At 46.9% G+C, this 24,392-nt stretch overlaps 1 protein-coding gene across 9 annotated transcripts in view; it reads right to left on the bottom strand.

Annotated features, from left to right (window-relative positions):
• The window catches only part of NDST2 (N-deacetylase and N-sulfotransferase 2), a 266,023-nt gene that overhangs the window by 47,524 nt on the left and 194,107 nt on the right, over window positions 1-24,392 (bottom strand). Inside the window, exon 1 of one of the 9 annotated variants that reach the window (XM_032778289.2) lies at window positions 7,451-9,474. The exons of the other annotated variants lie outside the window; for them this stretch is intronic. The gene's annotated coding sequence lies outside the window, so the exon portion shown is untranslated. Of the gene's footprint in view, window positions 1-7,450; window positions 9,475-24,392 lie in introns of those variants that run through there. 9 annotated transcript variants of the gene reach the window in all.

The following is a 24,392-nucleotide window of genomic DNA, read 5'->3' as shown; positions in this document are numbered from 1 at the left end:
AATTGGGGCCTTGGATACTCAGTCCTGCCTGTGAGAAAGGGTTTTAGGACTCAGAAGCCACCTGCATACCACAGAGCTCACATTAGCCTCATCTCCCCACCTTGGGCTCCCAGGAGACACACGTCATCTCCACAGTCATCTCCACATACACGGCACAAGAGGTTCTTCTTACAAGGATGGCTTTAAGAAGAATGAAAGCAGGTATTTGTAAGCCAAGGAGCCCATGGGCTGGGCACAGAGGTTACCAAATAAATGCTGATTGGACAGAATTTGCAACTCAGAGGCCACTATCAAGATCCCACAGTGCCCGAGGCACTGATCTTTAGGGAAGCCTGACAGTGCATCCTCAAAAAACAGCCTGGAAAGCAGCACTAGTTCACTTCCCTGATTCTATTTACCCATCTATTCACCCTTCCCTGTCAGTACTGAACCGTGGGTCTCTACAGCACAGAACCGCACCTTCAGTCTTCTGGTTACAATTCTCAAAAGGAGAACTGCAAGATAACTGGATTGTTCTTTTTAAAGTTGGGGTGAGCTGGGATTTAAGCTAGTCAGCTGCACCTGCAGTACCCAGCTGAGGGGCATGATAGAAGGATACCCCCTCACTGGGGACTTCTGAATCATGTGAGTGTTTGGATAACAATTACTCCATTCAATGGTCCAGCGACGCTCTCAAACAAGCCCCCATTTGTTACATGGGTGAGCGCAAAAAAACAAATTAAAAAAAGGCCTGTATCTAATCGCTGCTCAAGAATCTGTCAGCTCTGATCTCTCTAACAAGGCCTCCCAGCCAGAGGGCATGCCAGCTGGCACACCCTGCACTGAGCTCTTTGGAGACTGCTTCAGCTGGTTTAGTTAAGGGGGAAAAAAGAAAAAAAGAAAAAAAAACAACAAAAATTACCACAGAAATGGTGAGGGAGGCACCTAGCAGCCATCCCCACCCAAACTGCAACGCCCAGGCTGATTTCAAGGGGCGGGGGAATTAAATAGTTCCCTTTTACGGGAGAAGAAATTACCTGTCGTTTCCTGTGTGGTGGATCAAACTCATGTGGATCTAACACTTCAGAAGTATCAAGTTCACGGAGAACTCGGGTCTGTTCCAATCTGGGTGTAAATTTGCCAAGATCGCTTGATCTCAAAAGGTATGGAAGCAGGAGGTCAGAATGTGCAGCCAGGACTGAAAATTACATTAGTCCCAGGTCCCAGACTCACTGTGTTCAGTCCTGCCACGGAAGCACTGCTAGATGAATGCACCAGTGACAGTTTTAAGGTCAGCTATCTCATAAATCAACAAGGCTAAACCAAATGCTTTGTACCACTTTGAAGCTAAGATTTTCAATTCCATAGTGACACACAGCATTAATGTTGAATTTCAGATGTTTGTGAAATAAGAAGTACTAAAATCATATTGCAACCGTAGTAGTGTAACAGCAAGATAGTAATCAGAATGATGTGGTTTTAGTTCTGCTACGCAGCCATCTGCAAAGGACTGGAAATTATTTTGTGGGATCAGTCCAAAAGCTTTCAAGACCAGTACAACCAGTACTAGAAACGGAGAAGGTCAATCTCCACACTGAGGTGCGCAGAAACTGGAACCCATCTGGGATTCATGGTGCACCCAGGGACAGGGGAGGTACTGACAGTCTGATAACATCAGCAAGAAATCCTGTCATGTAGAGGACCCACCTTCTGACTGCACTGAAGAAGGCTCACTGCCCTAGGAAACAACTTTTTTGGTGCAACAGTCTCGCCCTCCCCCTGATTAATCATCATCTAATGGATTTATAGACGCCACAATGGCAGGGTCCTCTCCTTTGTCACAAATGACTCCAGTTCCATGCTCTCCTTCCTACACTTCTTATGCAACAAGACCTGCTCTGGACACCAAAGACATAGCACAAATTGGTTTATACAGTAATTACAGAAGGAATCTAATTGATTTTCTACTTCATTCCATTTCACCTTAATACACCATCTCCTAGGAAACACCGCATTTCCTTTTTAAGAATAAGCATTTTTTAAAAGTAGAAATTCCAAATTCTTGGTGCCAGGGTAAAAACAAAACAAAAGTACCTGGCTTGTCAGCTCCATAGTGGAACAAAACCGTCAGACATCCTTGCCTCTCCACTCCTCTACAGCTGTATCAGCACTAGGATCTGGAACTACCTCACAATGGTTATCAACCATGCATGGCTCCCCCTCTTCAGTGGCTGTGCAGTGTCTGGTCACTAGTATAGACAAGGACTGTTTAGCTCCAACTGCAGAATGAACGGTCAGCCCTTGGGCAGGCAGGAGACTGATTACTCCTCGTGGGACAGGTAATGAGCCTGGTGTGGCCTCTGTATGCTGTGTGTTCAAACACAGCTCATGGCGGGGGTGAGGATGACACCCATTGCCAGCTAGCACCAAAGTCTTGGATAGACAAGGCCCAAAGAATGGAGAGCTCAGGCAGGAGATCAACTCCGGCAAGAAGCACCAGCAGTTGCTGCTCTGACAGACGCTGAGACAAAGTCAAACCAGTTCTGTGATCTGCCTGGGTGAGTCACCCTGAGGAGACAGGCCTCTTCTGGCAGGGATCCAGGGTAAGCAGGAAATCTGCCAGCTGGCCAACAGGCCTGAAGGCATCAGCCTGAAACATGAGGCGAAGGGCTGGAAGAGGAGATAGCAATTACTTCTCTTCAGACAGGTGTGTAACTTCACACCCCCTGCATTAGCACAGCCTGCATTAACTCCGCCCAGTGCAGAACAGAAGGGAACTAAGCAGTAGCCTGGAGCTCAAAGTCATGCTGCCAGATCTCTGAGATGCTTGCTAAACTGCAGCAGGGCAGCTCCGAGCTATCTGCCAGGGGTGCGGCTGCACAGGACCCCATGATTCCCAGGGGCCCTGGCTGACAGCAGCTCCCTCCAGCACACTCTTCTGACCTCCCACTCCCATGACTGGCACCCTGATCCAAGCCACACAGACCTCCTGGCCTAACCCCACTGACAAGCACTCCAATACCATCCTCCCAGCTGTGAAAAACCTTCCTGATAAGCACCTTCAGCCAGCTGTCAGCCCAGCCCCCACCAACCTGCTACGCTGATTGCCTCTATGGTGTTGCTACATCTAGAGTTGACCTGACTCATCTTCCTAGGCCCAGCAATTTCAGACTGTTGCATGCTCTGATGTGCTGCTGGGCTTGGCTGTCAGCACAAGCCCCTACCTGTGTCACACAGGCTGAGAGGGGAAGACAGTCTGTCTCCACCTGGCATCCCAGATGCACAAATCAGAAAACAAAAGAAACCTTTACAAACAAAAATCAGATACTGCAGCATTCAGCAATTTTGAGGGCTACCTACCCCAGTGAAAGGAATGCAAAGAGGCAGCCTGCCAGCTACACACATTGGCTGGAATGAAAAGGAGAGTGTATGTGTGTGTCCTTACAAAGCAAGTGCATGGAAAGGTCAGTGCTCTCAGCAGCTGAAGACACGTATCTGATCGATGGCTGACCAAACCCTGAAGTTAGAAAGAAGCAGGATTTTCCTCACAGCTTAGGAGTCACAGGTATCCAAGTGGAACCTTCACTTCCTCACCTCATACTTGAAGCTCTCACTTCAGGATATTAGCCCATTCCAAAGGCTTTATCCTTTTATGCTGCGATTAGCTTCCCTTCTCTCCTCTGCCCCTCCTCACACTCTCAGACCCCACACCAACTGTTTGGAGTGGTGGGGAGGAGGAACAATGCACCGGCTCCTTGTTCCCCACACAGAGCAGTGAATGATGCTCCCCACCCCACCTGAATGATGAGTCAGGTCCCCTCAAACCTGGGATATTTCCACACTAAGCACAGGTTCCCCAGTGCACTAGCCATCCACGCAAATTCTTTACCATGTAAAATCCCTCCGGTTTCGACATGAGCACAAGAAATAGCTGCTGTGTCTTCAGCACTAAGGATCTAACCTCCATTCCCTAATACACCTCTCTGCCACCACTCAGAAGACTGGTGAAGAGAACAAATAGCTCTCTCTGCAGCCAGTCTCTGATAGATAACCTAATCAGGCAGGGAGATGCAGCAAGCACCAAATACGGGAGCTCAACAGACTCGAGGTGTCTCAATCGGAATACTCGCTGGAGCGTCCAAAATTGGGGCCACATTCAAAAGTTTGGCTCTAAATAGCCATGCAACCAGTCCAAACGTCTTACAGCTTTTCCCTTTGCTTTGAATATTTCCTCTTAAAATCCTGTCTTTAACCACCAAGATCAAGCCTAGGCTGTGTTCTGTCTCTTATATGTCCCTTCTGAGGGTCTATGCCTTGCACTGACCCTGACAGAAGGACTCCAGGATCTAATATGTCTTTCCCGTCTTGAACATTCGGTGCATACAACAGTAGGAATCAGTTATATCAGGGTAAGAACTGTCGCACTGAAATCTCCTATGAGATAGCAGAGGAAGAAAGCTCCAGCAGAGGGTGAAAACCACCAGAGAGGCCTCCATGCTTACCTGTCCTTGTGGTTTAAACCTTGCTATTACAAGGGAGCCACAATTTGCTTAGGGTTTGCAAAAGAACAAGTTGCGTGGCTGTGTACTGAGGCTCCTTCCCGCCTGCCATAGCTGGCTTGCATGAGTGGAAAGCCTCCAGAAGGCAAAGCACATAGTTAAAGGGATGTTTGTCCTACCATTCAGTTCTCGATGGGCAGACCTCCAGCTGAGCACACAGCTCCCCAATCCCTTTGGGGTAGAGGCACTGTTAAATATAACCTGGAATATTTTCTGTAAAGAAGAAGAAACCACATCCTGAGTCCAAGCAACCCCAGTTGCCAATCCATGGGATGCACATGTGCTTTCCAAGGTCTCTCCTAAGGGAAGAAGGGTGGTCTTCCTGGAAGCCCCATCTGTGGAAAGATGTTAGGGTTCTATAGCCACTCTCTTCACCACATGGTCAACTCCCCAACAATATCTATCCCATAGGGGCCTAGGGGGCAGGCAAGTGGGGGCCAGCTCAGGGGGATGAATCAGCCCAGGTCTGAGCTACAAGGGGGACCTTGCACCTGGAGGTCAGTCCAAGGCCTAGTTATGAAAGGGATCAGTCTGGATCCAGCGATAGTGGTGTCTGGAACACAAAAGGATGCAGTGTAATCGATCAAACTTGAAAAGTGGCGTGGAGCTGGCATCATCAGTCATTGCTAAATCAAGCAGCAATTTCAAGCCCCAATCCATTTGCGTCTTATGTCCCAAACCCCATTAAATAATGCACTGGGATTTGATACACAAAATACACATTCTTTGGCAGGTTTCGCTATCGCAGGACAGCTGTTGATATTATCCAAACAAATACACACATATTTGGGAGGGGACAAAATATTCTGTCTCTCTCGCTGTTTGTTTTAACACATGACAAACACCAAGTTCAGACCCTGGTGTCTTTATCTCGGCAACTGGAAGAGATAACACAAGAGCCCCAGGCTCTGCAGAGAAAGTACAACATTCCCTGCCTCTGTGGAAGTGGAGATGTTCTGCAGTGGGCAATCTCAGTATATGCAGGAGAAACGATGATAGAGAAAGACATAACTAAATTCTCACATAAGGCTGCAACAGACCAGCAGGGACACATCAGCTTCTTTGCTGGAGAGGACTATCCAACCCACCCCTTGCAGTGGGAAAGGTGGGCCAGAGTTCTAGCATCTCTCAAGGAAAAGTACTTGGTCCCTACTCAAGGGACCAGACACCATCTCCTGATGCTGAGACGCTCACAAAGTATCATCCCACCTTTAACCTTCTTCTTTGGGGGAAGGTTATTGAAAAGGATAGCAGAGCAATTTTGGTAACACCTGAAGTCCTCAAATATAGTTGACTTCAGTTTGTTTTAAGACAGGGTATGATCTGGAGTCTGCACTGGTTTCACTGGGCGACAATACCCTGATGTACATGTACATTGGCCAAACTGGACAGTTTCTATGCAAAAGAATAAATGGACACAAATCTAACATCAGGAATCATAACATTCAAAAACCAGTAGGAGAACACTTCAACCTCTCTGGTCACTCAGTAACAGAATTAAAAGTAGCAATCTTGCAACAGAAAAGCTTCAAAAACAGACTCCAATGAGAAACTGCTGAACTTGAATTAATATACAAACTAGATACCATCAATTTAGGCTTGAATAGAGACTGGGAATAGCTGAGCCATTACACTCATTGAATCTATTTCCTCATGTTAAGTATCCTCACACCTTCTCGTCAAACTGTCTGAAACGGGCCATCTTGATTATCACTACAAAAGTTTTTCTTCTCCTGCTGATTATAGCTCATCTTAATCAATTAGCCTCTTAGAGGGGGTAGAGCAACTCCCACCTTTTCATGTTCTCTGTATGTGTATATATATTTCCTTACTATATGTTCCATTTTATGCATCCAATGAAGTGGGCTGTAGCCCATGAAAGCTTATGCTCAAATACATTTGTTAATCTCTAAGGTGCCACAAGTACTCCTGTTCTTTTTGCGGATACAGAGTAACACAGCTGCTAACTCTAATACCCTGATGGTGTTGGATGATGATGAGTTTGACAGACAAGAAGCAGTAACGTGGCTAAGGCCAGGGAGAAAAAGCTGGAGGGAATGGTATAGGTGAGAGCAAATGTTCTGGGTGGGAAAGCACATGTGCCTTTTAGCACTCCGGTTCATAACCTTGTTGGTTCCTTGGCTGCTTTGGGATGCCTAGGCAGCAGCGGTCAAGAATCCCTTTTCCATTCTGTGCTTTGCCAGAAGTCCTTCACTTCCACGCAGTATTTTTGCAATGCGCTTCTACTTGAGGCTACAACTAAAGACCACCTGGAAAGCTGGGTTGGTGGAGAGCACAGCTGCTGCCTACTTAGTGGTGTCCCCTGCAGTGAACATACAGTACAGGACACCTGTGCCCTGCTATGAAGCTCACCAATTCTCCCAGTGGGGGTGAGCTGAGAGGAAAGGAGACTTTTAGTCTCCTTATACTAGATTTGAATGCGTTCCATGTGCCTAGAGTTTTAGACAGATTTTTAAAATGTGCCTCTGTAAATGCACAGATCAATACAGTCACACCATACACTTCCATTAGGGAGCCCCTGAACAAAGAGCTGCAGAATCTTCCCAGGGAATACAAATGAATCCTGCTCAAATATCCCTCATCACTGCAATGTACTTTTATAAACACACAATGCTTGGCCCATATGGAGGGACTTCTAACCAGGGCAGAGCATGTGTACGCACACAAACATCACACAGCCTGATTGTGGCCCAATACCATACCCATCTAATTCCCTGCAGACAGTAGTATCTGATAGCTTTCTTTCTGGAGCCCCCACCTCTACTACACAGCTGCTTTATGGAGAAAGTAAACTAGGTGCATGAGGACAGGCAGACTCCCTGGGCCTCAGTTGTGCCATTCCTGACAACTGGCAATTCAAAGGTGCTAAAGCCTCATTATGGTCAAGGTACCCTGCGAGACTCAGCCAGGAAACTGCTGCTGGGAACATCCTCTCACAGACGATTCACAGCAGGAACATCTCAGCCCCTGACCTCAGCAGGACATCAGGGCAGGATGGAGAGAGTTGTGTGTGTGGCTAGGAATGGGCTACTCTCAACTTTGTGAAGGCATGTTAGCACTGTAGAGATAGAGGGATGCAGTATGGCAAGCAGCCTGGGAGAGGATCCCAGTGGCAGGAACAGAAGCTCCATTAACTACCACACACACAGGCCATGGCTACACTTGCAGATGTAGAGCGCTTTGGGTTAAACCAGCTTTCGGAGAGCGCACCAGGGAAAGCGCTCCAGTCTGTCCACGCTGACAGCTGCAAGCGCACTGGCGTGGCCACATTCGCGGCACTTGAAGCGGCATTGGGAGCAGCACATTGTGGGCAGCTATCCCACAGAGCATCTCTTCCCATTCTGGCGCTGTGGCTTATTGGAAGGGGGCGTGGGGTATTCTGGATCCTGTCCCAACGCCCCGTGATGCATCGCTTCGCATCCCAGCAAACCCTGTGTTTCCGTTCACATTTGGCGCCATCTTTCAATGGTTTCTGTGCAGAGCACACTTCGTCTTCCTTTTTAGTCTGTGGGAATGGAGCCTGAACTGCTGTGGAAAATGCTGACGAGTCTCGCCAGCACATCACATTTGGCAGTTGAGTTACTGCTTAAGATCCAAAGTGACAGTGAGGAGTCCAACGATGATATCGAGTCATGTGCAACACAAAATTGCTTGCGGCATTTACGGACATGCTCAGCACCATGGAACGCGGCTTTTGGGCTCAGGAAACAAGCACTGAGTGGTGGGATCACATCGTTCTGCAAGTCTAGGATGACGAAGAGTGGCTGCAGAACTTTCGGATGAGAAAAGCCACCTTCATAGGACTGTGTGCTGAGCTCGCCCCCACCCTGTGGCGCAAGGACACGAGATCGAGAGCTGCCCTGCCAGTGGAGAAGCGAGTGGCTATTGCAATCTGCAAGCAACTCCAGACAGCTACTGATCGGTTACTAACCAGTTGGAGTGGGGAAGTCGACCATTGGAATCATGTTGATGCAAGTTTGCAGGGCCATTAATCGCATCCTGCTCAGAAGAACCGTGACTCCGGGTAACGTGCATGACATTATGGCTGACTTTGAACAAATGGGTTTCCCTAACTGTGGAGGGGCAATAGATGGGACATATATTCTTATTCTGGCACCAGCTCACCTAGCCTCTGAATAAGTTAACCGAAAGGGGTATTTCTCCATGTTTTTTCAGGCACATGTGAATCACCGTGGTCGTTTCATTGACATTAACACAGACTGGCCTGGAAGGGTTCATGATGCACGCATCTTTCGGAACACTGGCCTGTTCAAGAAGCTGCAAGCCGGGACTTTTTTCCCAGACCAGAGGATCACCGTAGGGGAAGTCGAAATGCCCACTGTGATCCTTGGAGACTCCACTTACCCTTTAATGCCATGGCTCACGAAACCCTACACAGGGAGCCTGGACAGCAGCCAGGAATGGTTCAACTACAGGCTGAGCTAGTGACAAATGACTGTGGTGCGTGCTTTTGGCTGTTTGAAGGGCCGCTGGTGCTCTCTTTATGAGAAGCTGAACTTGGCCGAAGACAGCATCCCTGCGGTTATTTACCCTCCATAATATTTATGAAGGGAAGGGTGAAAGATTCATTCAGGCATGGGCCTTGGAGGTTCAACACCTGGAGGCTGAATTTGCACAGCCAGAGAGCAGGGCTATTAGAGGGGCCCAGTGTGGAGCTGCAAGGATTAGGGATGCCTTGAGGGAGTACTTTGAGGCTGAAAGCCACCAGTAACGTCTGGTGCTCTGCACAGGAGTTAAGTGCAGTGGCTGTGTTTGGTACACTGACTTGCAGTGCTTGTTGCTTTCCTAGGCTCAGGTATATTTTGCTTCATGCACTAATAAAGTATGTTTTCAAAGTAAAAAAACTCCATGTTTAGGGGCGTTGAGTGCAGTGGATAAGGGTTGTAGTTTTGGTGGGGGGTGGTGAAGCAATGGGTGTAGGAGACAGCTGGGGGCGATGCTGGGGAAAGTGGGTTGGATGGTACATGAGGGCACAAGGGGAAGAGTTTTGGGACAACGGCTGCGGGGGGGGGGGGCAAGCGCGGTAGTACTCCGCCTGCATGGCGACGAGCGCCTGGATAGAGTCCACTTGGCACTCCATTATGCTAATCAGCTGTTCCGTGCTTTGCCGCTGGTGCGTTGCATTTTCCTGGCGGATCCTCCTTTCGCTCTCCCTCCACTTCTGTGCCTTTCGATTCTCGTTTACAGACTGCTACATGACTTCATGCATCATGTCTTCTTTGCTTTTACATGGCCTCTTCTGGAGTCTTTTCAGTTTGTCAGCCCGTGATAAGAATGACAGCTAAGATCTCAAGGTTGCACCTAAACAGGCAAAATGCAACACTTAACAGAGGCAGCACTGTACACACCAGACAGAGCAATGATTCCCCCGCACTTAAGGAGGGCAATCACAAAAAACATACTTTGCCTGTCCCGAACCAAGTGCACATAATCTACGGGAGTCCCAGAAATGGTGAGTAAGCACAGGGTCCATGAGGACTGATTGTTTCATGACTGTACTGTTCTCTAGGTTTCTGTGCCTTGGGGAGAGCCAACAGCTGCAGGGGGCACCTACACTGAACACTGTCCCAACATTCTCCACAGGAGTTTATCCGGGAAGATATCTAGCTGCTAAAGGTGACGAGGGAAGCAAGGGAGGGTCCTCTCCTGCAATGCGGCTTCCGCCCTGGCCCATATGCATCTTGCCTGTGTGCAGCAATGGTCTCCCGTGCCCATCACCCCACAGTGACGTGGACATGTTAGCCTGACTGGGACAAAAACCACATTGGCTCTCCCAATAAACCTGCGCAGGCGCATTGCCCACATTTTGGCGGAGACTTTTGAAAAGATCACTGATGCCGATTACCGCAATATGATAGACCACATCAATGTGCTATTCCGCATCTAGGCATGCCTGCAGCCCTTACGCTCCTCGCCCAAAGAGCCCATACCTAAAAACTTCCTTCCCAAAAAGGAAGTTGCTTACCAGGAACCTCCTCTGTTGTTTGTCCTTCCCCAAGCATTGGACTCTGTGACTGGTTGCCTTCCTCCTGGCTCAAGAAGAGCTCCTGCCTGCATGCATCTAGGGATTCCGGGGTGTCTCCCGCCTCCTCAGCACCATCGCTCACGCTTTCCTCCTCCTCCTTCCCACCTCCTTGCTGTACTGGGCTTGGAAGTGTCCATGGTGGTCGTTGCAGTAGAAGTGGGATTGCCCCCAAGTATTGCGTACAGCTCTTTGTAGAATTTAAAGGTCGTAGGAGCAGGACCAGAGTGGTCACTATCTCCTCTGCTCTTCACACATGGCGTCTATCATGCTACAGAACCCCCTAAGGTGTGAAATCTCCCTGTTACCCTGCAAATTCAGGATCTCCTGGACAAGCATATGCTGCTGCTACATCTTTTGCAGACTGGGCCCAATGTGCAGAGCCCAAACTAGGCCACTGGGAGTCCATATAGTCATATCCAGTAGCCAGGGCTAGCTTCAGTACCTACTGACTCAATAATGTTAAGGGGCTAGGAGAGGAATGAATTATGTGCTGCTTCCAGAGAAGGAGTGAGCTCTCCCAAGAAAGCGTCTTATAAACACTGATGTTGCATAGTATGTCACTGCTATAGGCTCTGGTGCTCGCTAGTGCTTTAAAAGCAGCTGACAAAACGTGACAGGGAGATTGAGAAATGTGAAGTACCTTCCTTACAGTAAAGTCTGCTTTGGTCTGGTCTCCCTTTAGAGACGGTCTCATCAAGAATGAAAAGGAAAAGGATTCTATTTAAGCTTTTCATACCTGTTTAACTGGTTTCTGGGAGGTTAATATCATTTATTAACTGTAATAAATACACTAGTACCCAGCGGCCCCAACCGAGATCAGTGTTTCAGTAGGCTGGGTGTTGTATAGCAAGACACAGCCCAGTTGCAAACAGATTACACTCCAAATTAAGACAAAATGCAGTAAGTGGGTGTTACAAGGAAGGGAAGGGTGAGGATGACCACAGTTATGGTGACAGGAAGGTGAGTTACACGGACTTAGTCAGGCAAGCAATCTGCAGGCATGAGGGGAGTTTGGATTCTTCAAAGATATATAAACAGACAAGAGACACCGAATGTCATCAGTAATCACTGCTGCCTTGCCTGTATCAGTTAGGGGCATCATTTCAGAAACATGTGGGGGTTGGGCAGGGTGAAAAACTCTCAGCATATGGAATATTATATGTGATTATACTAGATCCTGCAAAGTTTGTGGGGTGTAGGGGGAAAGTAAAGCATATAGACTTATGAAAAGCCAGTAGGGGACAAATCAAAATTGAGGGGGCAAATACCTCCTTCTTGCCCCCTAGCAAATGGCACCCCTGGTATCAGCTGCCCGTTTTTCACAGGCAGCATGGCGGAAGTGAGTCTTAAGGAAGGATCTGGAGGAGGACAGCATAGCAGCTTGGGGAAGAGGCATGAGAGACAGTGCGAATGCGCCTGCTGGAAGAGCAGGCATATGGGTAATAGAGAGCTGGAAGCTATCGTTAAATTTGTCTTCCTCTATGTGGGTGGAATTATTTCATCTTTCACACCATCTGCACTCATAATCATTAAAAAAAATATCACAGGATTGCAGACAAACACACACAGTACAAGGTTTGCATTACCACCAGATTTACCACTACTCCTTACAAAATAATCCAACACCCTCCTTTTACGAATGAACGCTCTCCACACAGAAAGGTCCTGTGCTTAGACACTACTCAACCAAGGGTAGATAAAAATTATGATTTAAAACCAATAAATAAAAGCGCTGGATTTTAAATTTAAATAATAATTTTTATTTAAAATTGATTTTGTAATTACATGTTGCTAGCTTTTCATTTTCTTCACATTTTACAGACTTTAATTGCCCAAGTGGGTGTTTTGTTCTTGTTTCTTTAATTAACTAATGAACAGCAAGTAGAATTTTTGATTTCACCTACAGATTTTTTTCTACTGTGAAATTTCACATTTAAAATGCTGCTCTATGCTAAAAAGACAAGTCCAAGGCCTCATTAATGTCATTACTGTGAAAACAACAAAAACTGAATCACAAAACTGCAAATAGCCCATATTATATTTGTTAGTCTCTAAGGTGCCACAAGTAATCCTCGTTCTTTTTGCTGATACAGACTAACACGGCTACCACTCTGAAACCTTCCACATGTCAAGCAGCTTTGATACTGTGACCAGGCTTTGTTCCTCCATCAGCCTTTGCACTTCCCAGTAAACTTGGTTAAAGTTCAGACAGCCTAAATAATTTTCACCGTTAATACTGAAGCAATTTTATTTGGAAGATTTTATGCCACTAAGAAAAAAGTTCTTAAAGTACAATTGTAGCCTGTGATGCTGAAAGCAATTAAACAGATGCTTAATTTTAACTTTGAAGTCAATGGGGTGATTCATATGAGTACACTTACATACCTGCTTAATTGTTCGCAGGTTCCTTAATTTTCAGTATTTGTTTTTTTACCTATGGTATTTCTGCAAATTCAGATAAGATACCCTGCTAGCAGAGGCTTAAATAAACCACAAAAAAACACAGTATTTACGGCTTAGTTTATTATAAATTTAATCAAATAGTCATAACACACATTTTCAAATTAATTTTACAAAGCCTCAATCTGATGTAAATCAATTATTTAAATTGCGCTGCACTCGACTCTGGATTGGGGAGGGTCGGAGAAGCTGGAAACCAGAATCTCTCCACAGACAGAGAGGCAGATTTCAGCCTTACTGAGGAAGACTAAACTCCAAGACCCGCTAGAGAATGGAACCAATTTGTCTAATTCTAGACTTTGTTTTCTTCAGCATGTAAAACACATACGAGCTGCCAACTGAACCCAACATTTGAACCCTGATATCCAAGCAGCATGATTACACCAGTATAGTGGGTCTCATGACCTTCCTTGAATGTTTTTAAAGAAGAGATGTGTTCCAGAGTGTAGAAGGTGGGAGTTCATTCTGCACAAAAATCTTAACAACGGACTCTTATGTTTACATTGTATCTTTCACTTTAAAGGATCCCAAAGCATTTTGTACACTATAAAGAACAGTCATACACCGAGAAATCTCTACACCCACCGCTAGGGCCTTGTCTACACTAGAAATAGCAACTGTCACCACCAGAGGAGCAACGGTATTTGGATCCATGTGTTTTTACCACTGTGCCATGAAATCTATGTGAATACACCTGAACCCTATCTATACTAGCAACCTAGAGGCTGGCAGGGGCTGTAATACCAGTACTAATTTTACTCACGTAGCATTTCCCTTAGGACAAAACATGGCAGCTGTTTAACAGCACACAGATAACAGTACATGACAGTTTAGTGAAGAACACTGCACTCAAATAAAACTGTAAGGAGAATTTACTACTAATCATGTACACAGTGCTTAAAATGCATACAGTGCTCTACAAAACCAAGTCAGAAGTGCTTCCTGCCCTGAAAAAGCAGCAGAGAATCCTGTGGCACCTTATAGACTAACAGACGTTTTGGAGCGTGAGCTTTCGTGGGTGAATACCCACTTCGTCAGACGCAGGTAGTGGAAATTTCCAGGGGCAGGTATATATATGCTAGCAAGCAAGCTAGAGATAACGAAGTTAGTTCAATCAGGGAGGATGAGGCCCTGTTCTAGCAGTTGAGGTGTGAAAACCAAGGGAGGAGAAACTGGTTCTGTAATTGTAGTCGTAGATAAGAGACAAGATCTGGAACAACAGTAATGGGAAAGGAGCATAAAGAGTGATTATTGATCAGGAAAACAAAGTGGGAATAGTTGCTGGAAGGAGACAGAGGGTTCAGCAGAGAATAACAGAGACTGTTCTAAGCAAAGGAGGAGCACAAAAAATGGTGCAAAGGGGAGCGTGGGAGGAGATGAAGGGAGCAACAACAAGTGAGAGGGGGGAAAGCAAAGCACAGAGGTAAGCTAGGAGCAACTGCTTAGGGAGGCAGAATTTATCCAGGGCTAGCTGCCCACTTCTTTAAAAAAAACAAACAAATCACATCACAGGTTCATTAATCAGCACAAGAGGGGTGAAAGTCTAGACCAGGGGTAGCCAACCTATGGCACGTGTGCCAAAGGCAGCGCGCGAGCTGATTTTCAGTGGCACTCACACTGCCTGGGTCCCGGCCACTGGTCCGGGGGGGCTCTGCATTTTAATTTAATTTTAAATGAAGCTTCTTAAACATTTTAAAAACCTTATTTATTTTACAATACAACAATAGTTTAGTTATATATTATAGACTTATAGAAAGAGGCCTTTTAAAAACATTTAAATGTATTACTGGCACATGAAACCTTAAATTAGAGTGAATAAATGAAGACTCGGCACACCACTTCTGAAGGGTTGCCAACCTCTGACCTATACTGTTTAACATCTCATCTGAAAAACTGTTTCCAGCAGCAGTTCCCCTATCATCTTTCAGGGGCACTGGATTCAGTACTGACTCAGGAAGGAAACGCGAAGCCTGTTAAAAATCACCTACTCCTGCAGTAGCCTAGATGGAGCTTGGTGGCTTTCCATCCAAGTACTGACCAGAGCCTGTGCGGCTTGGCTTGTGAACCTGGTGCATTCACAGCTCAAAGAGGTATGTCTAATAGAGCTGGGTGACATTTTTCAACCAAAACTTTTTTTGGGTGAAAAATGCAGATTTGGCTAAACCGAAACATTTGCTGATTGTACCAATTTCACCAAACTGTTCCTATAGAAATTTTCAAAAAAGTCAATTAATTGAAATTATTTTTTTCATTCTTGGTCCAACACATTATCATTAATTAATTATTATTATTTAGTATTATCATAGTTCCTACGATCATGGCCAAGGACCCTCTGGAGCTCAGTGCTGTACAAACACAGAACAAAAAGACAGTCCTGCCTGAAATGAACTTTTCTTTTTTGAAATTCCCAGTGAACCAAACATCTGTTATTCACCCTGCTCTAGCATCTGTGTTAACCAGCATCTTTTGCCAGAGAAGCAACATTTGGGAAATGAGAAAGAAGTCAAACAGAGTGCACACATGCAAAGAAATTGCCTAACTATGGTCTCCCAATGCTCACTGCCAGCCCAATGGTAGCGTATTTCCTGTGGCGAGAGAATCAATTAACCATTGTGTGGTATCACAGCCACATTTTATAGATCCCAGGCAAAAACTACACTGAACTGGAGTTATGGTTAAATATCAGCTAATTAATTAAAATATGCTATCGGAATGATGTAATATCCTAAATACAAGTGTCACAAATCCAGGAATTTCAGAGTCAAGGCTAAAACTTAAAAGAAATCCAAACATATTAAAGGTACGGAAACTATTTCAGTAACAGCATATACAGACTCTTCAAACTTGCCATATAGCTAAAAATCATTGAATCTCTGTACACAGGGCCAGATTAACTTTTTATGGGCCCAGCGCCAAACATATTTGTGGGCCTCCCTGGGGAATGACTGTAAAAGGGGCCGGGGGTAAAAGCACAGTGGGGCAGGAGCTAGGGTTGGTCTCTGGAGCTAGGGAGGGGTCAGGGGCAAACTGCACGCGCAGCAGGGCTGGGGAGGGGGTAAACAGGATTCTCCTTACCCCTGCCCACATAGAGTGGGTGCCTACCTGGTTCTAGCCCATTCTCTTTGTCTCTCTCTGCACTGAGCTGCCCCTCCTCCCGCAGCAGCAGGACAGGGCCTGCAGCTGGAACCTCAGATCATCAGTGGGCTGAGCAGGGCCAGAGGCTGGAACCTCAGCCCGCTGCCGGTCTGGGTTCTGTCTGCCGACTCCTGCCAGCCAGGGTCCCAGCCACCGGCCCTGCTCAGCCTGCTGCCAGTCAAGGTCTTGGCCGCTGGCTCCGCTCAGCATCCTGCTAGCCTGGGTGAACAGAACCCCAGGCCGGCGGATAGAACCCTGCATGAACGGAACCCCAGACTGTTCACCCAGGCCAGCAGGAGGCTGAGCAGAGCTGGCAGGGACCCCAGCAGGCTGAGCGGGGCTGGCGGTTGGGACCCCAGCTGGCAGGAGCTGGCCCGCTGCTGGTCCAGCTCCGACCACTGCTGGCTGAGTGAATGGAACCCCAGGTCAGCAGCAGGCTCAGCGGCGGCAGGGACCCATAGCCTGACATTAAAAAAAAATTGGCTCATGTGCCACAGGTTGAGGACCCCTGTTCTAGTGTATACTGTGTATACCTTACTTTATGGTAATTTTCACTATACATGATTTTCCTCTTACCCGGTGACTTTATAACCTAACCCCCGCGTAAGATGTGACTCCACTGTAGTGTAAAAAAATGGGGGGGGCACTGCTTTTTGGTGCCCCCAAATCATGGCGCCCTAGGCGGCAGCCTAGTTCGCCTAGTGGTTACACTGCCCCGACAGTATCCCCAGCACAGGTGACGAGACAGCCAGTGGTGGATTTAGAGTTAGTGGGGACCCACAGCCCTGTGCTCAGCTTCATTTTTGGGGTTCCTCCTTGGGACCCAGCCAAGAAAAAGAACATTCTCTCTTATCTCCCCCCGCCTCCGTTTTTCATCTTTTTTTCTTCATCCTCCTTCTCTAAGTATTAGGAAGTAAATGAAAATAAAGTGAGGTACCTTGATTGTTCTTGTAGTCTAACTTATTTTTCCACAGACTACTTGAAAATAACAGAGGATCTCGATGGACCACTTAATGATCTTTCCAAATATTGTAAAAAAATGTTGGGGTGCAGGGTCTGGCCAGGAGCTAGGGCAAGGGAGGGGGCTCAGGTTTGGGGAAGGAGGTTGGGGTGTGGAGTGCTTACGTGGGGCAGTTTCTGTTTGGTTCTCAGGATGGGGGTGGGAATGTGAGGGGGTGCAGGAGTCAAGGCAGGGGCTGGGGACATGTGGGGGTGCAGGGGTCAGGGCTGAGGGCGTGAGGGGGGTGCAGGGGTCTGGGGAGATGTGAAGGGGTGCAGGAGTCAGGGCAGAGGGCTGGGGAGGTTTGGGGCGTGCAGGGGTCAGGGCAAGGGGTGTGTGACGGGGTGCTGAGGTGTGAGGAGAGTGCAGGTCGGAGCTGGGAGGTGTGAGGAAGGTGCAGGGGGACTGGGTGTGGGGGAGTGCAGGAGTTCAGGCAGGGGCTTGGGGTATGTGGGGGGGCAAGGGGCTCGGGGTATGTGAAGAGGTGCAGGGTCAGGGTGGGCAGAGGGCTGTGGTGTGGGCTGGGGTTGTGGGGTGCTCACGTAGGGGGCTGGAGAGGGTCTGCCCCAGTTCCAGTCCCTTCCCCGAGGCCTCGCCCCCGCCTCTTCTCTTCCTCCTCCCCGGAGCGGTGTGTGTGCTGCAGCTCCGCTCCTCCTTCCCCCTCCTGCCGGCAAGCAGCTGATAGGTGACCGGAGGTCGGGGGGGGGGGCGGGGGGACATAGCACGCTGGGGAAAGAATAGGGGCGGAGCTTGGCTGCCGGCAAAGCCTGCCACAGAGCCCCAGCAGCCGATAACATCAAGCTTCTGACCCCACAAGAGAGCATGGGGCGGAGAAGAGCAGGCCGGGGCCCCTTTCAATAGTGGGCCTGACTCCATGGTAAATCTGGTACTAATGTACACTGGCTACTCTGAAGAAAGTACAAAAATACACTGTTAGGGCACCAACAATTTTAACTTTGCTCTATAGTGATGTCAGACAATAACTATCTGATTTTGGTTAATGTACCTCACTATAGCCCCAGATTAGATTAAACTCAGGTTTAAAATGAAGAGGATATTTTTTCTTTTTCCCCTCATGGTGTCACTGCACAGGGCAGAATTAAGGCTGTCTGGGTGACCTACCTGCATTTCTATACCTTGCTCGGTGCAGCCAGTGCCCAAGAATTACACAATTTTAAGCTACAAGAGAAGTCTGAAGAGTCTGTTATTCTGTTACTGAGGTTATTCAAGGCAAAAAATGACTTTTAAATTCTCACACAATCACTTTGGCATTCATGCCGGAGAAGACAGGTTGTGTTTTTCATACATAACAAAGAGACCGAGTCTCTACTTCAAGTGCAAAACTCAAACTTAACTATGGAGCTGTGACCAGCATTTTCAGAATCACTCAAAGAGTTCACAGACTGCACCCCAACCCCACCTTGGGGCACCAAGCTGTCCTTCAACACTACTAAGTCGGGGCTGGTTGATGCAAGCTGGTGACCTTTATTCAAACAATATACTCCCAATCTGCTATACCTGTCAGCACTCAGCCTCGCTGTTGTTGCGCTGCCTCTTGACTGCACTTCACCTCTCTTGTGCCTGCACCTTCCATTCCAGCTTATCCAGAGCGACCATACAACATGTCACAGGCAAATGCATCTCAGCCCCAGCTCTTCACTTGAGCGAGCCTGTCAAACTCTGAAAGAACCTGCGCATTCCACCTTCAGAATCCTGCTCAAAATGGAGAGGGAGAAGGAGGGAAACACAGCCAAACACACAAGTTGAAAGGTACACCTCAGTGCTGTAACAAGGTGTATCTTGCCCTCAGCCACACTGGGGCATCAGCTTGACAAACATCTCTAATTTCAGTTCCAGGAAATCAACCAAAGCAACCCTCTCGTTTCAATCCCCTTGATTCCTTCTGCTCTGGGGGGCAGCCTTTTACTAGCAGTAACTGATAACTTTCCCTGAGCAAAGCCAAGGGGTGTGCATAAGGGCTGTCCAGAAAGATGCTGCTATCACGCACATTGCCAGTGTAGTTAATACTGGGGCCCTTTTCTGACACATTCCAACACACCCTGGGGCCTCAATCTTCTCCTGTTCTGCAGAGGTTATCAGATAGTTAGTTCTCCTGAGTACAGAAATGATGAATCTTGAGCTGAGAAAAAAGCCTGTAAGAAAGGCCAACTTCTGGAAATGCATGTAATGAGGATGGCCCTTTCAGTGCTACTGGCCTCCATGTCTCCTTGAACACTCAGGAGAAGGGATGAGGGAAGAGCAGCAGCATCGAACAGACAGAAGCAGAATGGGATATTTGGGTCTTTGCTCCGTGTTTGGTCCCCAGCCCACAAGCACCAGAGGCAAGGTCACAGATTCACTGCTCACGTCGGCTATGATAATATGCTCACTGGGAGGGAGTGGGGTGAGAGTTAGGACTTCTGGTTCTAGTTTCAGTTTTGCTATTGACTGTGTGGTACAACTCTGCGCAAGACACATGAACTTCCTGTGCTGCAGTTACCCCTTCTGTAAAGTGGGGATACGACTACACTGGGGTGCTGTGAAAAATGAGGTCTGCATGGCACTCAGATGGAAAGAGCTATATTAATGTGAACTATTATTCTAACACGACTGAGGGCAACTTGCACACCTCTGTACACTGGTAAAGAGAGATTTTCATTGCTGTCTGCTCTGTTGTAACATTCTGGATTATGAAATTTGAGACAGTTACAAGGTGGAAAATCCCTCAGCAGTTTCCAATTAGAAAAACAATTCTAGCTTTACACACTTGTTTATAACAACCCCATGGATGAGAGAAATTATTTTCCTTCCATTGCACCTATCTCAGTTCTTGAACTGCACCCATCATTAGCTGGGGGGAGGGAGAGCTGCAGACACTCATGTGCCACTCTGGTATTGGGATATGGAGGTTAAACTGCTGGGAATGGCATTTATTTGAGGGTGGGGGCATTTGCTTTGACTAAAACCCCATATATACAAAACTACACAGGACTTTGGAAAGGCACAAAAAAACAACAAAGGGAGATGCTATTTTTGGCCTCCTATTTCTTACAGAAAGATACCCCTTATCTCTTCCATGTATCCCAACTTGAGGAGCCAAAACTAAGCACCAGGCTAATTTCAATCAACCAATTCAACGTGAGTGAAATGAACCAAGAAATCTAGACCAACCCCAAGACAGCCCATGTCGTGCCTTATCACTTCCCCCTCCCTCTGGAGCCCCTATCAGAGAAGCTGTGTATGTAGGCCAGAGGGGGACGCTAGTGACCTATGCAAGATGCTCTCCCCCTTCCCTCCGGGCTTACATGTGTGGCCACCACATGATAAAATTGATATTTTAATTTTCAATGTAAAAAGGCTTCCTACTCCCCAAAGCTTCTACTGGTATCATTCAGTGGCCATTAAGGACCAGGGAATGCCACAAAAAAACCTCTCCCAAATAGGAACACAAAGCAAATGAAGAGGTTAATGTCTTACTTTTGTCTTCTCCTTCTCCCAACCCCGTTTGCTGTTTTACAGAGCAGGGACTTTACATCACCCCAGCACATGTAACAGAGTGAAAGATAAGTGCACCCTTTCTGCTGTGAATTAACCCCAAACCTTACTGCCTTTTGCATGGGAGAAGGCACGGTGCTGGCTTGAATGTAACTTCTGAAATGGTTAGCAATGAAAACAAATCCCTCGAAGGAATATTTTGCATTAAATATAGCTACAGATTCACAATGAAACATTCCAGGACCAACCGTATTCACATAGAACAATGTGGGGTCTCTGTCTGCCAGCCCTGCACCTGGCTTGCTTGCTCTACAGTGAGTTTGGTACTGCCCTGAGGGAGTATTAGATAAGCAAGAGCTCTGCACCTTCCTTTCATCTCATGCCTGGGCTCATCCTATGTATGTAAGCAGGCTCAGTTCATAGACTTTGCTTTTCATCTCTTCCCCCAACCCTGCATGTTTAGCAGATGATTCGCATGAATGAGCAAGAGGAATTGCAGCTCTGGGATCCCTGGCATCCTATTTGGAATCAGCATCAGGGATGCTCTCCTCATCCACCTCTCCACAGGCAGGACAGGACGCGGCACATTCTCAAGCTGGTATAGAACTGGATGTTTGGGAACGAGCTTCCCAGTCACTCATCCTGCCTGCACGGCAGAAGACGCTGCTGGCAGAGAGAAGACAGCCTGTGTATGCTTTAGCAGACTCTGGAACAATAAGGTGCAGGAGCCAGCATGCTTAAAGGGGCTGAATGGGACAAGATAACTGTCCCAGTCCATAGGGGATATTCCATACATACCAGTCTCCCATCTGAGGACAATTGACTTTGCCAGCTTTCAAACAGACCTAAAGTCTTATGGGCACAGAGATACTCCCTCATGAAACATTGCCAGGGAACAAGCACTCTGCAGCATGACAGCTACTGAAATACCCACCCTATTCTAGGTTTCAGAGTAGCAGCTGTGTTCGTCTGCATCAGTAAAAAGAACAGGAGTACTTGTGGCGCCTTAAAGACTTTTGCTTATGCTCAAATAAAGTTGTTAGTCTCTAAGGTGCCACAAGTACTCCTGTTGTTTCCATCCTATTTTAGTACAGCTGCAGAGGTCACACACCAGGAGTGCTGGAACAATTTGTATAGTAGGGGTGCTGAGAGCCATTGAACCAAACTGTAAACCCTGGATATAATGGAAACCACTTCAAGTCAAGGGGTGCAGTAACACCCCTAGTTCCACTGCCTATGGCAGTACTTGAAGAAGAGAACTTCCAAGAGGCCCAGGTGTGTGGGGTGGGGTAAGTACACAATCACATCTACACACCCTGAAGCAATACTACCTGACAGAGCGTGAGGTCATGTGAACAGACCTCATCTGTGTTTGGAGACGCATGGCTGCAACACCTGAAAAGTGCCTGCCATACACAACCTGAGACATGCTACTGGGCTTGTAAAATGGTTGTTTTGGTGTTAGGGATAGTAATGGGGCTAACGACTCTAGCTCTGTGTAGGATTTTGCTTCTTTACACTGCTGAGAATCCACATAAGACAGGCAGACTGTGTGCTTCAGAGATCACAGAATGATGGAGAGCAGAATGATCATTTTTATTTTTATAATCACTGCTTCCAAATAATGAAAACAGATAAGCCTTTTAGGGTGTTGTCTAATGATTGCAGCAGGGAAATGGGAGGCAAGATTCCTGGCTCTGTCACTATGTGACTTTTGACAGGCTGGTCACACTCTGTGCCTCAGTTTCTTCATGTGTAAAATGGGGATGGCAAAAATACATGCCTCATTAATCCCCTTTGAGATCTTTGGATTTAAGGGGTTATAGAAAGGCAAAGTATGAGTAGTCCTCCTGTGGCAATGCAGGGAAAGAACTCCAGTGCAACAAGCACTGCTGCTCACTATCCAGACACACATCAGATCCACAGCTCAGATGTCTTGTGCTGCTCTACTGTATTCCAGCAGCAGACATGCACTGAATAGCCCTGGCATATTCCACCTTCTCCTCACCCTTCACCTACATTTAAAGCAGCAAGAAAACTGAGGCCAGAGGAGAAAACAGAAAATCACCTCTCATCTCCCACATATCCCCACTGTGGGGGAACATACAATATATTGTGAGAACCACATTTACTCAATTACAGTACTTGGAAAACAGCACCCCATCCGTACCATCTCTATTCTAGTAACAGTCAGATAAAGAACCTGCCCAGCATGAGGTTTCTGGCCTGGGTCCTAAACCCAGTGTCTCGCTCCCCAGGCCAGGAGCAGTGGGCTGTGACGCAGAAGGTGTGCACTTGGCCCATCAGGTGGTGTCAGCACTGTATGTTGTTGAACAGGAACTTCACTGGTTGATTAAAGAACATTGTTAATGGTCTTGGAATTAAGTTCCATCTAATGTCCCTCGACCAGCAGGATGGCAGCTGCATTATGGAGTCCTGTGATGGGAGAGAAATCCTCTAGGAGACCAATTTAGATCCTTCTCCCCAGAAAACCAACACTGAAGAATCTGTGATACAGTTACTCAAGGCTTTGCTTTCACTAATTTTATTCTCTATTCTTCATATACATTTATATGAATCTCTCTTTCGAAGCTTTCAAGTTACCAAACATTAATTTTAAAGCCTCTGGTTTTGCTCCTGACATGAAAATGAAGATTTAAACAGCTGTATGATAAAGCACTAGAAAACATAATGTAGAGAACAATCCTGCCCTGGCCCTTGGGGAATCGACAAGATCTAACCTGATTTTTAAATTTTCCTTCTCTCATTTCTCTGGTCTTTAAAATGACTCCACCACTTACTGATTTCGCTGCAATGTGTTCCTCCCCAGAGCACTCTGGTTACCCAGGACTAAGGTGACTGACTGACAAAGGGTCAAGAGTGTGTTTACTTGTAGTATAAGTGAGTTTAATAGCCTAGGACAAGATGTGCAGTTACAGTAGGATCCCTGTGCTGTTCCGATGCACCGTGAGCCACCAAGAAAATATCTGAACTCCACACTGGGCAATCAGTCAGATTCCTCCTTTTATCCAGCACTTTTTAGAACCTAAATTTAACCCAGTAGCAATCCAAGACAAAGCAACAGCCTATCAGCGAGGGGCAGAGAGGAGGAGGAGGAGGAGAGAGAGCTAACAAAGAGCCTTAATGGCCATGACAAGCCAAATCACCTAATGCAGTTACTGTACTGCAGCCTCTCCATCCCCTCTCCTGCAGCATGGCTCTTGCAGATGAAGATTTACTAAATCAACAGTCAAATGACTGTGCACAAAAGCAAGCCAGAGACAAGCTCCCTTGTACCTGCTAGAGTATAAATGACAATTGATGTGAAACACTACAAATGCTTTCCAACTCCCTACCTTTAAAAGGCACATTTCAAAGTGAAGTGGAATCTCTTCCAGGTGTCCAGGAAGTTTGGTCTGATAATTCTGATAGCCAAAAAGCTAAGGAAACACACCAGAGAAAAAGGGGAAGGGAGGAAAAGCACAAGCCCTAGAGCAAATCTTCACAAAGACACGTAAGAAGTGAGCTGGCCCTTCCTCAAAAGGCAGCTGGGCTGCACAGCCGGTGGATGGCTGAACAGTCATTTGTAGCAGTGGCTCTTTTCTCTTCCCTTGGAGTTTCCAAAACCTCTCAAATCAGTTTGTGAACATGAGGACACTGGAATTTTACACACACGCAGAGAAATGTAAATAAATCT

The sequence above is a fragment of the Chelonoidis abingdonii genome, chromosome 16, assembly GCF_003597395.2.
Source record: "Chelonoidis abingdonii isolate Lonesome George chromosome 16, CheloAbing_2.0, whole genome shotgun sequence".
Classification (NCBI taxonomy): domain Eukaryota; kingdom Metazoa; phylum Chordata; order Testudines; family Testudinidae; genus Chelonoidis; species Chelonoidis abingdonii.
Note: the sequence above shows the minus strand (reverse complement) of the source record. Positions and strands in the feature narration are given on the sequence as shown.